This window comes from Onychomys torridus, chromosome 3, assembly GCF_903995425.1.
Source record: "Onychomys torridus chromosome 3, mOncTor1.1, whole genome shotgun sequence".
In the NCBI taxonomy this organism is placed as follows: domain Eukaryota; kingdom Metazoa; phylum Chordata; class Mammalia; order Rodentia; family Cricetidae; genus Onychomys; species Onychomys torridus.
This window is the reverse complement of record NC_050445.1, coordinates 137,850,169-137,867,561: the sequence shown is the minus strand read 5'-3', so window position 1 is coordinate 137,867,561 and position 17,393 is coordinate 137,850,169. Positions and strand designations below refer to the sequence as shown.

Genomic DNA, 17,393 nt, shown 5'->3' with positions numbered 1-17,393 from the left:
ACCCTTCCAAATTCCCAGTTCCTCCACCAGTACCCTCTCCTCACCTATTTGCAGTTCTGACTCCCCACAGGAAGTGACCTAATGAGTTGACACTCTCCTCACCATGCTGGAGCACAGACTCCCTACAAGTGACCATTTTATAGCATAGCCCCCTCCTCATCTCTAAGGTTCTGATGTCTCACACCAGACTGCTGCTTGGAGACTCTCCTGAATCCAGACACTTTCTCACCAGCATGCTGACATCCCCTCACTGCTTGGGCTGCAGTTCTGCTGTCAGGCCAGCCCTCAGCATGGTCACCCTGACCCTGGACCAGACCATTGCTGCCCCGTACCTGACCCTTCTACAGTCATCTGCCTTGTCATCCCTACACCATTCTTTATTCAGTAAGTTCCTAAAACACTAAGGTACTGCAAGGATGGAAACCAGATATGAAAGATTTTAAATTCCTGGGTAATTATTAAAGTATTGACTATTTCCATAGTGATAAATATCCCTACATACCACTTCACCCCCGCCACCTGGTTTCACCCTCTCAGCAATATATATTTCTAAATTGTCATATCTCACAAACACTAAAATAAGTCATACACACTATTTAAGTGACTTCCAACAAAAAAATATTTCTCATTTGTTCATGTCCTAAGGGTCTGGCTATGGGTCTTTGTAATTCTGTTCAGCATCTTTCTACATATATTATTTGGGATCCAGGATCATAGAGAATAGCACCTTCTTGTAAATTGAATGTGTAGTTGCCTCTTGTATTTAGAGAATCAGATTCATCCTCATTCTATGGGCCAGTGAAAGTCACCTGGACAAACCAGCCAATTGGGGTTGAAAGCATACTCTATATAAAGGAAGATGGGTCAAAGGCATTGGAACAGTCCTTCTATAGAGGAGTGTGAGAGCACTGGGAAGCACCATAGCCTCTACACCTAATCCCTTTCCTGTTTACTGCTGTGGGATGTTCTGTATGTCAAATGTGTTGCTCTGATTGGTAAAAATAAAACACTGATTGGCCAGTAGCCAGACAGAAAGTATAGGTGGGACAAAAAAATAATAATAATAATTCTGAAAAGTGAAATGTGGAGGTGGAGAGAGCTGCCAGCCACCTCCATGACAAGCGAGATGTAAGGTACAGGTAAGCCACGAGCCATGTGACAAGTTATAGATTAATAGAAATGGGTTAATCTAAGATAAAAATGTAGATAACAAAAAGCCTGTCATGGCCATACAGTTTATAAGTAATATAAATGTCTGAGTGATTAATTTATACGTGAGTTGTGGGACCACAGGGGCTTGTTCACACCTGGAAAGAAGCTCTCCAGCTATAGTTTACTCAGCAGATGTTTTGTTTTGAGTTTCCAAATGGACCATTAGTCCCATCAGTAGAAAAGAGGTACCATTGCAACACAAGCATGAAATACTAAAACTTGCTGGAGAGATGGCTCAGTGGTTAAGAACACTGGCTGCTCATCCAAAGGTCCTGAGTTTAATTCCCTACAACCAGAGGGTGGCTCAGCTATCTCTAGTGGGATCTGTTGCCCTGTTGTGGCAGGAAGTCATACATGCAGATAGAGCACTTCACATATATAAATAAAATACTCAAACTTGTGCTTTACTGATCTCTGGTATTAGTGTCATATGGGTTGAGTGTTTGGTGTCTGTCATATACACCATGGGGTCTGTCATAAAGCAGTGTGGGAGTACCTGGGACAGTGAAGGTGCACATTCTTCTGTTCACCCACATCTTCAGTAATATCATTTTACACCTGACCTGTTGAAGAAAGACTTTCTCTGGACTTCTAACCCGGTCATGGGAGGTGACTGCTATAATTCTTTGGAATTCCTGGAGCTATTAGGAAATATGTTACCATGGTAGGCCATGAAGCCTTATGCTGCTCAGTTCTTTCATAGTTCATGCTAACAAGATGATTCATGTTGGGAGCTCCCTATTTCAGAAACACTGATCATGTGATTAAAGCGTGGAGCCTTTCAGCCATGAGATGCTCACCCTGGCAGGGAAGTGATGTTGAAGACTGAGTTCACTCTCTTGTCAACCAAACACTCACACCTATATAATGAACCCTGGTAAAACTCTGAACATGGGAGCTCAGATAAGTGTGCCTTGGTTGGCCAATTCTGTATACTGACACTCATTAACACTCTGGGAAGGAGATGCATACATGGGGTCCACAGAAATTTCATTCAAGGGACCCTCTGACCTCACATGATAAGTCTCTCACTTTAGTTCTGCTTAGTATCGTTCTACATTTAAAAAAAAAAAAAAACAACCTATAATCCTAGTAGAACAGTCGTTAGTTCAGTGGGTCATCCAGGAAGCTCATAAATCCTCAGGTATCATGGGATCCTGGGACTCTGCAGACAGATGTCTTGAAGTAATGGCCTCCTTGGGAACGCCTGAACTTGAAGCTTGAGTCTGAAATGAGGGCAGTCTCATGGAGGCATGGCCTGAACTTGTAGAATAATTTAATTAGTAAATGAAATGTTTTCACCTATAGCTAACCAGAACAGCAATAAGAAACATTTTGAGGATGGCTGAGGAAATACAAGCAATATCACACATATATCAGAAAAGAGTTATTAAATTTTCAAAGAGTGATAGTGGTATTGTTTTCTTATGCACTAACAATTTCACATGATATATACTGAAATATTGCCTGAAGAGTTATGTATCAAACTAAGTCTCAAGTGCCCTATCAAGTAACATTTGCATATGTATACATACACAAACATATATATATAACTATAAATATATATAGTTATCAAAAGTCAACAATTCATGATACCATCCAGTCAACTTCTGTTTCAAAATACTCATAGGAAGCAGATGAAAACACTTCCAAAGTGTTAAGCAGCATGCAGGCTTCCATGGGACATGTGGCTCTCTTCAATGTCCATCCACAGGGCAGAGGCTATCCCTAATGTTGTAGGCACAAGGTGAGACACCAAGAATAACAGGAGATGCCAGTAGAAGGTTGGCTATCATCTTCTTAAACTACTGTTGAGGAAGATTAGGCACCATTAGAGGCCCACATCAGCCTCACAGCACCCACAGCACCTGACACACTAGCCATGGGGACCAAGATCCTGAATGGCTCCTGGTAGTGCAGGTATTGGGGGACATGAGAAAATGCTGACGGAAGGGCACAAACTGCCAGAGAAATTGTGAGTAAACACTGAGGACCAAAGTGTCAGTAGGTGACAATGTCACCCTGTCTGTCTGAATTTGCTTAAGAAGATCTAAATGTTCTGGCTATTACAAACAATGCTGATATGAACATAGCTGAGCAAATGCCCTTGTGGTATTATTGAGCATTCCTTGGGTATATGCCCAAGAGTGGTATAGCTAGGTCTTGGGGGAGATGGATTCCCAATTTTCTAAGGAAGCACCATATTGATTTCCAAAGTGGTTTGTAATAGCCAGAACCTGGAAACAACCTAGGTGCCCTTTAACTGAAGAATGGATAAATAAAATGTGGTACATATACACAATGGAGTACTACTCAACAGAGAAAAACAATGACATCGTGAGGTATGCAGGCAAATGGATGGATCTAGAAAAAAATCATCCTGAGTGAGGTAACCCAGACTCAAAAAGGCAAACATGGTATGTACTCACTCATAGGAGGATACTAGATGTAAAACAAAGATGACTAGACTGATACACAACTCCAGGGAGGCTACCTAGAAAACAGGACCCTGAGAAAGACACAGGGATCGCCCAATGACAGAGAAATGGATGAGATCTACATTAACAACCTGGACGTGAGTGGGGGTAATGAAGGGCAAGGTTCGAGGGAAAGAGAGCTTAGGGGAACAGGAGATCCCAGCTGGATCAAGAACAGAAAGGGAGAACAAGAAATAACAGACCATTATAAATGAAGAACACATGAGAACAGGAAGAATCAAAGTGCTAGAGAGGTCCCCAGAAATCCACAATGATACATCCTCTGTAGACTACTGGCAATGGTCGAGAGAAAGCCTGAACTGACCTAGTCTGGTGATCAGATGGCCAAACACCCTAACTGTCATGCTAGAACTCTCATCCAATAACTGATGGAAGTGGATGCAGAGATCCTTGGCCAGGCCCCAGATGGAGCTCCAGGAGTCCAATTGGCAAGAAAGAGAAGGGATTGTAAGAGCAAGAATTGTTGAGACCAAGATTGAATAGCTTGAACTGTTTGGGAGACACCGAGGCAGTGGGACCCAAACCAGTCTTTAGTGCATGAGCTGGCTGTTTGGAACCTGGGGCTTTTATGGGGACACTTTGCTCAGCCTGGAAGCAGGGGACTGGACATGCCTGTACTGAATCTACCAGGTTGAGCTGAATCCCCAGGGGAATCTTTGCCCTGGAGGAGATGGAAATGGGGGGGAGTGGCTGAGGGGAAAGTGGGGGCAGGGGCAGGAGGGGGGAGGACAGGGGAACCCATGGCTGATATGTAAAATTAAACACAAATATCCGTATTTAAAAAATTTGAAATTAAAAAAAAATGATAGGAAAAGTACCAGTGCATAATAAAGGCCCCAAAGTATTTTTAAAAAATCTCTAAATGTTCTACACCACACACACAGAACACAGACAACTAAGTTATATAATAGAGGGTGCTGTTCACCTGATTGTGGTAGCCATTACCCAATGCATTTCCATATCAAGTCAAGACAGTGTAATGTAAATATACATAATTTATTTGTCAATTATACATCATTAATCTAAACACAGAGGAATAAGGAGAAAGAAATTAGTAGAGGGTCCACATCATACAATTCTATCATCAAATAAGACTTTAGGAATCTAAGAATGGACAGAGAAGCTTGTGTGCTTCTACATATACACAAAGGGATCCTGTAGGGTCTCGAGACTCTGGTATATGGGAAACTCTCATTATATAAAGAGCTAAGGATGAATAAATAAGTATATATGGAGACCAGTCTTATCATATGGATAAGTGTTGAATGCCTACCTAAATTTCTATGGTCATCTCTTCCACAAGAATCTTTGCAGGTATCTGTGTAATGCTGGATAAAGATGTAATCCATGTCCATGGAAAAAGCTTGATTCATAAATATATTTTCTTCATCTGACAAACTGACTTCCGTGTAAAACTGCAAGTGATGTCATTCCAGCCCCAACTAGAAGATAGATAACGTATTTCAACACATTTTTCGTTGTTCTTGTGGTTGTTGGGCTCACCTGGGTGCCAGAACCTAGAAAGGAGGAAAGAGCATCAGGGTGTTTCCCACAGTGATGCTGGCAAAGAGAAAACAAGAGTAAGCAAGATGAGGATGCAGTGGAAACTTGTAGAAATCAGGTTCAGGTGTCTACAATTCAACCATTCTCCACCACCCATGTCTGACATGTTCCTGAAAAACAGACCCACCACATTCAATATTCTCCTAGCTCGTTACTTCAGTGTTGTCTCAGAACACATCCCATAGGCTACTTTATTCTACTTCATCCCCAGGTCTTGGTACTCAGGGACTGTCATTCCATCTGCTTACTTACATGATGAAAAGGTCTCTCCTTATTCTTGTATTTTAATACAGGGTTTTTTTTTTCATTTTATAATGGTTTTATGTTAGAGACTGAAAAGATGTTTAAAATATCTAGATAATATGCTTATTTCTGTCATCTAGGACAAGTAATTTAACATCCTCGATTCCTCCTTTTCTTCTCTGAAGACTGAGAACGAGAATAACATTACTCCCTATATCTCACAGCAGAAATCAGGATAGACTATGGGAACATAGTAAGATATTAGAGTTTTTAAATAATTATAGAAATACAACACATAACAATATCAGAATTCAGGCTTTTGATTTATAAGAAATAATCAGTTATGGTCTTGACATTAATTTTTATTATAACTATTAATGAAAACTGGAGAGATGGCTCAGATATTAAGAGTACTTGCTGCTTTTCCAGAAAATGTGAGAGTTCTGTTCCCAGCACACATATTGACATGGTCACACCACCTGTGACCTCAGCTATGAAGAATTCAACACCCTCTTTTGGGCTCCATTGGCACCCACATACACATGGCACACACTCAAGAGAGACACAGATATACACACAAATAAAAATAAATTAAATCCTATTGTTAAATATAGAGAGTGACAGAAAGCATAATGAAACCCACCATGGTATAGCACCTTGGTTGGGTGCCCTGGGTACTTATCATCCTACACTCTTCAAACTCAACTTCCTCATCTCTCCTAGAGTATCAGTAACATGTACCTCACAGGACTCCTTAATGAGGAAATGGGGATAAAGTAACTCCATCTCCAGCACTCACACCAGGAGTGAGCTGTTTTAGTTTCATAATCAACAGCTGGAACACTCTAAAGTCTTCTCATACTACAGGACCCAGGACTCCCAGAAGTAACTCTAAACTCACGTAGAATTTTCATTGTATGGTGTCAGATCAACCCATTGCCACTGTCGATGACCTGGATCCGAAAGCCCAATATAATAATCAGCGTTAGGAACTAGGATCTTGGTGATGAAATCCTAAGAGGAAAGACAGATACAGAATTCAGCCTGGATGGAGTGATTCTTTTTCAATTATAGAATTTTTACAAGATCTTTTAAAAGTTATTCTAACTATACAAAGTTATAGGTCCAATATGATGCACATATGGAAATATATAATAATCAAATCCTATTCATCTCTTTAGGTACTTCAATAGTTTTCAAATTATAGACTAATACTCATTAACTATACATTTTAGAGGTACATTGTGATATTTTGACTGACTTATTTCTGGTCACAATGAGATGAGAAGACAAAGAAATGATCAAGGAATAGAAGAGCCACCCCTACCCCCAGGAATGCTAGCTTCTCTAGCTGACCAGGACACAAAGTCATTACTCTGATTTCCATGACACTGGAAACAATCTCTGTCTGTGATCATAATGAATTCTCATATCAGACTCACTCCCATCTTTTCTTCCCCAACACCATTCTTGAATGTTGTGCCTGAGAGAATTTAGCAGATTTAAGCATTCTCCATTCATAACCTCAGATATTTCATTTCTGATGGTTGGCTGGGACTCTCCTGATTTGATCCTCTCTCTCTTCTGTTAGGCAGTGGGTACTACAGGAAGCTTTAGAGTGCTGGAATCACACACTACTCTTTCCAGCTGAAACATTTCATCCTTCCCTCCACCCTCAGGCATTGCATTTCTGTTGCCATGGTTCCTTGTGGGTTGTTAGCGTCACGAAGCAGGGGCAAGGTGGAGAATGCCAAAGCTGAAGCATCCTATCCAGCTACCTGGTGGAAAGCCTTCCTCCACATCAGCAACACCTATGTCAACAAAACTCCCTCTTAGTAAAAAGAGGCAAACAGCAAGCCGGGCCCAGGCCCCACTCTCTCTCAGGATGCACCTGCTCTTCCTGGCTGTGGATCACCATCAGATGAGCACCCATGCTGGAGCACTTCTCCTCACTCTCGCTGTAAGATGCTGAGTCAATCGTAGGGAAGTAGCAGTGGGAAACTAAATGGTTTCCAGTCCTTTGGGCAGCAGCTCCAGACTTTATCTTTGGGGAAGAAGGGAATGTAAGAGCAATGTCATAGAGTTATTTTAAAACCTGCTTGATGTGGAGACCACATGGAAGCTGGGACTCCCCGCTTCTCCAGATACAACAAGGAGCTGCTCTCCCCTCAGATGCCAAGCAAACCCAGTCTACCTCTGTGGACACCAACTTCAATGCCCCTTTGTCCTACTGGGATGCTGTTAGGAAAATAGAGTGTAAGGACACTTAGACCCTGAGGACATAATGCCAAACAGTCTGGGTCATCAAAGAATAGAACTCATCATACTAAGAACAAGAAAGTTCTCATATTACATAAATATATACATATTTATACATGAAAACAATTGATACCATTAACCAAGGCAGTAAAATTTCAGAGTTAGCAGACAGATATTTTTAATTAGTGATGATAAAAGTGGAAGTCAATATATTACAACAAGCAATATATTACAACAAAACTATAGGTTTATCTACAAACTTTAAAATGCCCATGATAGATGTTACAAGAAGAAAATAAAAACATCTAGAAATAAGTTTTTAAAACATGTAAATCATCAACAAAGAAAGATGTAAATACTGAATGGAAATTTTATATCTGAAAAATGTATTTGAAGTATTTCAGGGTGTGAATTGCATCCTGAAGGCAACAGAGATATCAGTGAACCCTCAAGGGTGGAAAAACTGAAATGAAACAGAAAATTAAAGTCTTATGTTAAAACCCTAAATGTGAACAGATGAATGAAGTCCCCATAAAAATTCCAAGATTCTTCTTCAGATAAATGAACAAAACAATCTCAAAAATCATATAGAAGTGCAAAAAACAGTGAAGAGCCAGAGCAATCCTGAAGGAAAAAGAATGATGTTGGAGGTATCACCAGACCTGACTTCAGGCTACACTAGAGCATGGTACCACAAAAGCAGACACACTGATCACGAAGACAAAAGAGAACCACAAACATGAACCCACACAGCTACAGCCACCAGACTTTTCACTAGAAATACATATCGGAGGAAAATAGGCTCCTCAACAAACTGTGCGTGAAAACTAGGTACCAATGTGCAGAAGAATGAATCTAGATCCACAGCCATTCTGTGTGAAAATTGACTTCAAAATAGACTCTAAATGGATCAAACACTTTACTGTGGGGCCTGGAACCCTGAAATTGTTACAGAAAAAAAATAAAGTCAACAGATCAAGATGTAGGCATAGGCAAAGACTCCCTGAATGGGACTTCCGGCTTCTTTACAACAAAGGATACAGTGAGTAAAGAGAGAGAGAGATCTGCTGAGAAAGGCAGGAACCCCAGACAAGCTCAAATGGTCTAGGGAAACATGTGTTTTCCAAAAGGTCTGTTGACAAAGACTGTAAACAAATAGCCTATTTAGGGCCAGATGGTGTATTACAAGGACATCTCAGTTACAAATGTCAAAGACAGTTGAGAATCTTTGCTTACTCAGGACCAAAGTGATGGATAGCCTTAAGCATTCCTCTCGCTTTCCTAAATATAAGTAATACACGTTCGTCAGTCCACCTTCCAGCTTAGTTTACTAGAAAAACAAATTCTCTATTCAAATCTTGAGTAAATTACAGTTTGTAGACCATGTAACTGAGAATGCAACAAGATCATCACAAACACACAAACTCACACATACACACACACACACACACACACACACACACACAACAAGATCATTACACCCATTCGTACACAAACACACACACAATCACCAACATACACAATTATGAAAACACGTCAGGGACTACAGAAATGGCTCAGTGGTTAAGAGTGTGGACTGCTCTCACAGAGGAATGGAGTTCAGTTCCCATCATCCACAATCTGTGACTCACAGCTACATCTAACTCCAGCTCCAGGGATCTGACACACTCTTCTACCCCTGCAGGCACCGCACACACATACACCAACCCACACACAGGCACATGCATATATGTATATTTTAATTAAAAATAAAATCTGAAACATACACCATTGAACATGACTTCCTGGAGATGCTCACATTCACGCCATCAGATTTGCTTTATTCTTTCTGGAGCTCCTTTATATTTCTAATAAAATTCTGCTCAGCCTAGTATTGCCTCTTCCTCCTTGGAACTCTGCTTTATTGACACTATGCTGCCACATATCTCAATTATGCCTGACTGGAGACTTCTAAAAAGGACCCCACAGGCAGCTGGTACTGAGTGTGTGGTATGAAGTCATGTCTCCATAGTGCCCTTTGCTGCTGGATCTACCTGAGAATCTTGTTGGAAATGCTGATTTTAGGCACATTAAGTTTTACCTTTCAAGAGTGGATGCTGTTTTGTACACTCCAAGTCAGTGTAATTCAGTTCTTTTGTAATTGCTTTTTCATCAAGAAGCTGAGAATACTTTTTAAACAAAGCTGTAAAACAGGATAAAAACAATTCATTTTCCTGGTAGTGCTAAGACTTTTTTTTTTTTTTTACGTTTACCTTCTTGCGTTCTTTGTAGAAACAAAACCTATAATTGTCCAATTGCCTGAGTCATTAGAGCCTGCCTGGGAAAGATTCTCAATCACCACAGAGTGTGGAGGCTGTGGCCCTAACACTTGGGAATTAGAATGCGGAAGAATGGAAATTTCAGGTCATCTTTAACTATCCAAGTTAGTATAGTTGGTTCGTTGGTTTAGCTAGCTAGTTAGTTTAGTTTAGTTGGCTGGTTGGTTAACTTAGTTGGTAACTTAGTTGTTGGTTAGTTGATTAGTTAGTTAGTAAGTAAGATAGATAGATAGATAGATAGATAGATAGATAGATAGATAGATAGATAGATAGATAATTAGTTAGTTAGTTCATAGCTAGCCTGGAATACATGAGACCTTACCACAAAGAGAGATATTTTTCCAATCCCTCACAGCCAGTATAACCCTGCTATTAGTGATTTATGACCACAGATATTTTCAGGAAGAGCTGAAAGGACAGGACAGATCCATGACCCTGGGGACTCTTCAACATTTCATGGAGGACACACTGAAGACTACATCTTAGGTGATAAGGTCTATTAAGTATGTGCACACCCCAGGAAAGGTGAGGGAGAAATGACCTAACCCACAGCAGTTCAGGTTACCTGAGCACAGAAGTTATAAAAGCCCGACACTGATCAAAAGGACTTTGTTTCTGTCCTCTTATTTCCTGTATTTTTCTCCACCCCAGCTGGCTCTGATCAGTGTCCCCACATTCACAGAGTTCCTAACTTAAAACTAACTCATCCTTCCTCTAGAAATTGAATTTTCGTTCTTCTCTTCCTCATCTCCAACTTGTTCCTGGAGTCTCTAGAGTCTGGCTTTCCCTTCTGCTCATTTACCAAACATTCCTGAACTAGATGTCATGGTTCCTGATGTCCACTGATCAGTCATCTTCCTGTGGACTTCTCACATTACCCAGCTTGCTTCTCTTCCTCCTTAGCTGTTGGGAGACAGCGACTCCCTCCAGTTTTGCCTGGTCCTGCTTGCTGCTGTTTCCTGTCTTTCCTACCTGTTTCCTTCTACACCCAGCTCTCTTAAAATGGAACATTGCATCCAGTTCCTTCTGTATCTCTCTTTCTCCTCCAAATACCTCTTCCTTAGTGCTATTCATTGTCCTGGGTTGTTGGGGTGGGGTTGGGAGTAGAAGTCGTTGTTTTGTGTTTTAGTCTGCTTTTGTTATCTGCTGCCTATAAGCAGAGGTCTTCTAAAATGTACACCTCTTTCCTAAAACATGTTAATATGCATCAACTAAACTGTGCATCTGAGATTCAGGAGAACATAAACAAAACTTAAATTATCATATTCCAACTCAAATCTGCTACTCATCTACTTCCTCTTCAAATAACTTCATGATTGCTGACTTTATGAAATCAGAATATTAAAGTCATTATCTCACTCCTGTGTCCCCTAATTCTCAGCTATCAGTATTGACCAAAATGTCACATCCTTTTGGTCCAACTCATCTCCTCTCCTGTGCATCACTAGAATGATCCTTGGATCAAACCCCTAGTGCTGCTCAAACAGATTCTGAATCAACGTCCTAATTTCTCCTTGCCTTTGTTTTCACACCTCTGTAAGAGCAAACTTCTATAAGTCAGTTTTAATTTTATCATGTCCTGCTTCACATTCTTCAGGGGATCTGTGGCACATTGCAAAACTGGACACACATCTCAACCTTCCCTATGTGAATATCCATTTAGACTATGCCTTTGCAGTTCCCTACTCAAGAGACTGGTCTATATCTACATCACCTCATCTGAGCTGCCTTTAAGAGTTCTTCTGCCACTAAAATACACAAAGGCACATGTGTGTTCACTCCGTTTTGGGCTTGGCTTACAGCCACCATCCATTCTGAAAGTCTGAAGTTGCCATGGGAAGCTGGGTTATCTGTTACTAATGTATGACTGCATAAGAATAAGTTCACCTAGGACCATGGGAATCTTCCCAAGAGAGACCAGTCTAAGCCAAGCCACCAAGAAAGAATTAAATAAATTGTTCAATTAACCTACTAAGTTTTAAGTTGGTTAGTTGTTGAGCAACAGCTATTAGATAAAATAACATTAAGGGGGATGCCTGTGTAATATGGTATGCACTGTTTTGTGATCTGAGTCCAGTTTTGTCTGCCCCTACAGTTTCATGCTTAGTTCTCCATTGTTCGAGCCCATTTGGGTTTCCTAGGGCTTTACCCAGAAGGTCTGCATAAAGAGGATGATTGAGTTATGGAACTTAGTACCAGGTGTCTGAGATGGCCTCCACTTGGCTGTGCTGGGGGAGGCCTTTGCTCCACCCATTGGCATTCCTTTAAAAACCCTAGGGCAGAGACAGTCAGGGCACAATGGATTATGGTCCAGGCCCACTCGAGGATATCCTATATTTTCTATCTTGTTCTCTCCCCTCCATCCTTCTATCTAATGTTTTCTGCTGCTTCTACTCTGGGGAAATGTGGGGGTGTGATAGCCCCCACACTCCATGTAGCACTATACATGACAGTAATATTTGCCTGTATTTCCCACATCCCCACATGTCTAGGACATTGCTGGCACACACAGGTCTAGGTGTCATCTGCTCCAAGCTTCTCTTAGCCAAATGTGCTTACTCCTCACTTCTCATCTGCAGAGCATTTCCCGTGCAATTTTTTAAGCACCGGTTCACCTGACTGTTCTCTAAATTTCCTGAGACTGGGGGCTGTAGCTATTTCTGGACTCTCTGACATGCTGCCCAGTGTATAGTAAATGGATATTACTAATTATTTCATGAAAGAATAAAACATCTACATAAAAATATAATTTGTGCTTTTTAATTTTTGATACATTTGAAGGCCAATCTTTAAAGAATTCCACTATTTTCTAAATTAGCTTTCAGGTCTCACACAATCTCGAACAAAAAATAAATGATTAGAAGGAACTCCACTGGAGCACTGTGCCTGGAATAGCTCTGTCCATGTCTTCTCATCCCTCTACTCATTCCAAAATATAGATGTCTTGCATCCAAATTCTGCTGAAGAGGAAACACAGGTGTGTTCTAGTTACTGGATCCTAACAGAGATGCCCCAGGATTTCACTCTGTGACATCAACAAACAAATGCATGCTTCTCCAGTGAGATGGAATGACTTTCACAGAAGAGTTATTCTGAAACAGAGGGAAATTCCCTATGTCATCCATCTCTCCAGAGAGTGTCTGTCTCAGGTTTCTCGGTCACCATCTGTCTAATGAGTCACTTTTCTTCTCTGTGTTTATTTCTCCCAGGGGCATACTTACTGATCATAGCAACTGAGAATAAGATTTTCAATAGCAGTAAAAGTACTATGAATGAGGTGAGAAGAAACTTGGAGAATCTGTGACAACTTTCATGACTCATGGTCTTCTTTTGAGGAGTTGAAAGACAAGCCAAATTCATGTCTTCAGCTCTGTTCCTATTTCCTCTTCTTTCTCCTACTCTTCTCTTTTGGTGCATGATTAACACTAAAATATGATGTTCAAAATAATAGGAAAATGAAAACAGAAAATGTCAGGTTAGTTATAGAATATTACAATATGCACAAAATCACTCATTCCTGACTCTGAGAATGAGTGTTGTCAGTACTTTGATATGTATCTTTCCAACATGTTTAAAGCTTTTACATATAAATGTGCATTTTCCACAATTGGAACATCATAAACACTGATTTGTGACCATCATTTTCTTTGATTTAATATCACGTTTTTTTTAGTATGATTTTTTTGTTTTGTTTTTGAGACAGGGTCTTGGTATGTACCCCAAGCAGACTTTGAATGCATTATGTAGTCCAAGATGGCCTCAAACTCATAGTAACCCTGCTTCCTCTAACTCCTGAGTTTTGTGACTACAGGCTTATGCCAGCACATCTGGATGAACATTATTCTATATCATTATGTCTTCCTTATCCGTTTTATTATAGTTGCATAGTATTTTATTATACACTTTTAAAGACTTCCAGCTTACTTCCAACTTCAAATATGCAATAGTCAAGAAGTCACATTTTATGTTAAAGTCACCAAGCTTTTAGTCACCACTTCTAAAAGAGTTTCAATACTTCCTACCATGGGTGAGGTCCAGGGTTCTGTCCCCATGACGGGAGGGAGAGAGTGAAAGAAACTACTCAACACCTGGATGCCAACAGACTATGACATGTCACCAGATAGAGGGGGAAATCAATATGCCATGGTTTAACTTTGAAACAATTTGTTACATGTTTTTATGTGTATTTATATGTAGAAAAGATACAATAATGTGGGTGGTGGGATTTTCTCTAGATGGTAAAAGACAACACCTTCTCTTCTCCATCGTACAATCCCACAACCTTTCACATCTGTCTACAGGCAACACACTTAGTAATACTCCAGTGACCCAGAGGCATGGCCAGCGGCTAACATCAATTTGTCATTTATATCATCACTCACTACAAGCAGGAAAAAAAAATGCTTTCTTACCTGGAGGAGAGTCTGCCTTCATGTCTGAGGAATCAAGTTTATTCATGAGGTTCTTGTTAATATAAATGTTTTCTGAAAACATGTTGAGAAGAAATCTTCCCCTGCCCTCAGAACATGTGTGTCATCCCTTCTTTAAAATAGGTCCTAAACAAGATACAAATTATCCCAATACCAGCTAGGGATGAGAGGAAATAACAGACAGCTGTCTTGGCCTGCAGCATGAGGTCCAGTCTTCTGACCTGCAAAGGGAGAATTGCAGGAGGAGAATGCACCCAGGACCATTATACAATCATAGACATACCAAGAACTCAATGGGGGAGAGAAGAAAACAGGAAGGAATGGAAAAGAGGAACCAGGCCATTAGAGAAGTCAAACTCCTCACAGAATTGAGATTCTGACACTCAGTTGGAACTGACCTCTACAACAAAGCCTCCATTTCCCATCTTGTCCTGTGATTCCTACTCCTGGTCTCTGTAGAGCTGCCTCCTGGCCTCCCTGAGGCTTTAACACCACACTCAAGTCACCCCCATGGACAGAAGAGTTCTTCAAACCAAGGTTCCTAGGATACACCCTAGACTGTCCCACCTCATGGGGACAGTGTCTTCACCCTGCTCCGTCTCTGGAACCTATGTCAGCACTATCTTCCTGCATGGATACCCCCTTACCCTGCCTGAGCTCTGACAGTCAGTTTCTCCACACCCCAGCAAGGATTTCCTTGTTCTCTTGAAAGCCACTAAGTTCCCACGTTGTTTTTTCCACTCTCACACTCTGTACATTGCCTGGTTCCTAGAACCTTGTTTACCCTCTGTGAGGAACTTCCCCTCAGTCTGCTGAGTCCCCTCACCCCAACCTGGCTTGGAACTAACACTGCAATGGGGCCCACCCTCACCTCCTTCAAGTGCTGAGGTATCACACCAGGCTGTCCTTGAGAACCCTCAGCTCTGAAGTCTCACATCATGCTGCTGCTTGTGGACTCACTCCCCATTCAAGACACATTTCCCCTCACTGCTCAGACTCCAGTTCTGCTCTCAAACTAGCCCTCTGCACAGACAGATCATTGCTTCCCCACACCCCACCCTATCATGGATGCCTACGCTGCATTGTCCTGTATAATTCTTTGCTTGAAATTGCATTATTTAATAAGTAAAGGGAAAATAGTATTTTTAAAGGATAGAAGAAGAACAAGAGAATTAGTAGTTCTCCATATATGGTTCAGGGACCCAGTGATTCATGCACACACACCCTCCCAACTGTAACCACTTATTCCACAGTCTCTATCATCCAAACTTCTTATATGAAATTGAGTTTTAAAGTTACCTCTATGTCCCTAGGGAAAAAATCACATTATGCATGAATTATGTATACTGTGTCAACAACCATTCCAATACCTAACTGGCTTACAACATCAAACACTTATTTTTAATCACATTTTGTTTGTTCTTAAGGGTCTGCTTACATGCTTTCATATGCTTCCTCTTTTTGGTGCCAATACCACAGCATGGTTGAGCATGCAATGTACTCCACGATCTTAATATTGTGGTCAGGGCTAGTAATATGGCTCAGCAGGTATAGGTGTTTGCTACCAAGCCTGATCACCCAAGTTTAATCCCTGAACATAAGAGAGAAACATATCCTACAGCATGTCCTAACTTCCATGTCCATCTACACACACACACACACACACACACACACACACACACACACACACACACAAATAATGTATTGGTCATTTAAAAGTCACTCTTATAATACTGGTCAATGGCAGTCACTTGCACAAACCTATAAATAGGTAGAAAGACAGACTACCTACACTGTAGGCCCCACAGAAAAATGTGTCAAGGACATCAAAGTTTAATCCTTCCACAGAGAATTATGCAAACATATTTGATAATTGTGAAAACTACTTCCAATCACTTTACATTCTCCAGCTAAAGGATTGCTAACAGCATCCTCAAAAACTTGGTGTAAACAGCAAAAGAAACAATTATCTGGATAGAGAGACAGCTTACACAACAGAGGACAAAAATCTTTCCCAACAGGACTCATGAACTGAACAGAGAGTTCTCAAAGGATGAAATACAATGGCCAATAGATACGTAAAAATGTGTTCCAGCCAGGCAGTGGTGACACACGCCTTTAATCCCAGTATTTGGAGGGCAGAGGCAGGCAGATCTCTGTGAGTTTGAGGCCAACCTGGGCTACAGAGTGAGTTCCAGGAAAGGTGCAAAGCTACAGAGAGAAACCATGTCTTGAAAAAACAAAAAGCAATAACAACAACAAAAAAAAAAGAGTCCAAAACACTTAGCCATCAGGGAAATAAAACTTTAAACATTTTTGAAATTCCATTCGTACGCCAGTCAAAATGAAGTAGAGACAAGATTCCCTGGAAGAATTGTGGTCATATATGCAAAGGATGATCAATCATCCCACAAGATCACTTTCTCAACTATGTTCATAGAAGTGTTATTTGTAATAATCAGAACCTGGAAACAATCTAGAGACAAGGTTCCTCCTATGATAGGATTTGGTACGACTTGGGCTTGAGTGTTCTGTAACAAACATTGTGAGTTCAAATATTCAGGTGCCCTGCTCTATCCAAAAGACACTGGTTTTTTTTGTAGTCATCCATCACATTTGGCTCTTAAATTTTCTGTTCTGACTTCCACAATGTTCCCTGAGCTGTGTGGGGAAGGGAATTGTGGTATATATGTCCCATTTAAGGGTGAATATTCTGCTTATTCACTGTACCTTGGCCAATTGTGGGTCTTGATGTTAATCATCATGTACAGCAAATTAAAGCTTCTTTGGAGAGGACTGATACACTGATACAGGTTTAATGATAACTTTTTAAGATTCAATATACTATGTCTCTTTAGCTAAATAACAGT

At 40.7% G+C, this 17,393-nt stretch overlaps 1 pseudogene; it reads right to left on the bottom strand.

Moving 5' to 3' along the window:
* Window positions 1–5,079: 5,079 nt before the first annotated feature.
* On the bottom strand, window positions 5,080–14,587 carry LOC118579760 (annotated as a pseudogene).
* Between the last annotated feature and the right edge of the window lie 2,806 nt (window positions 14,588–17,393).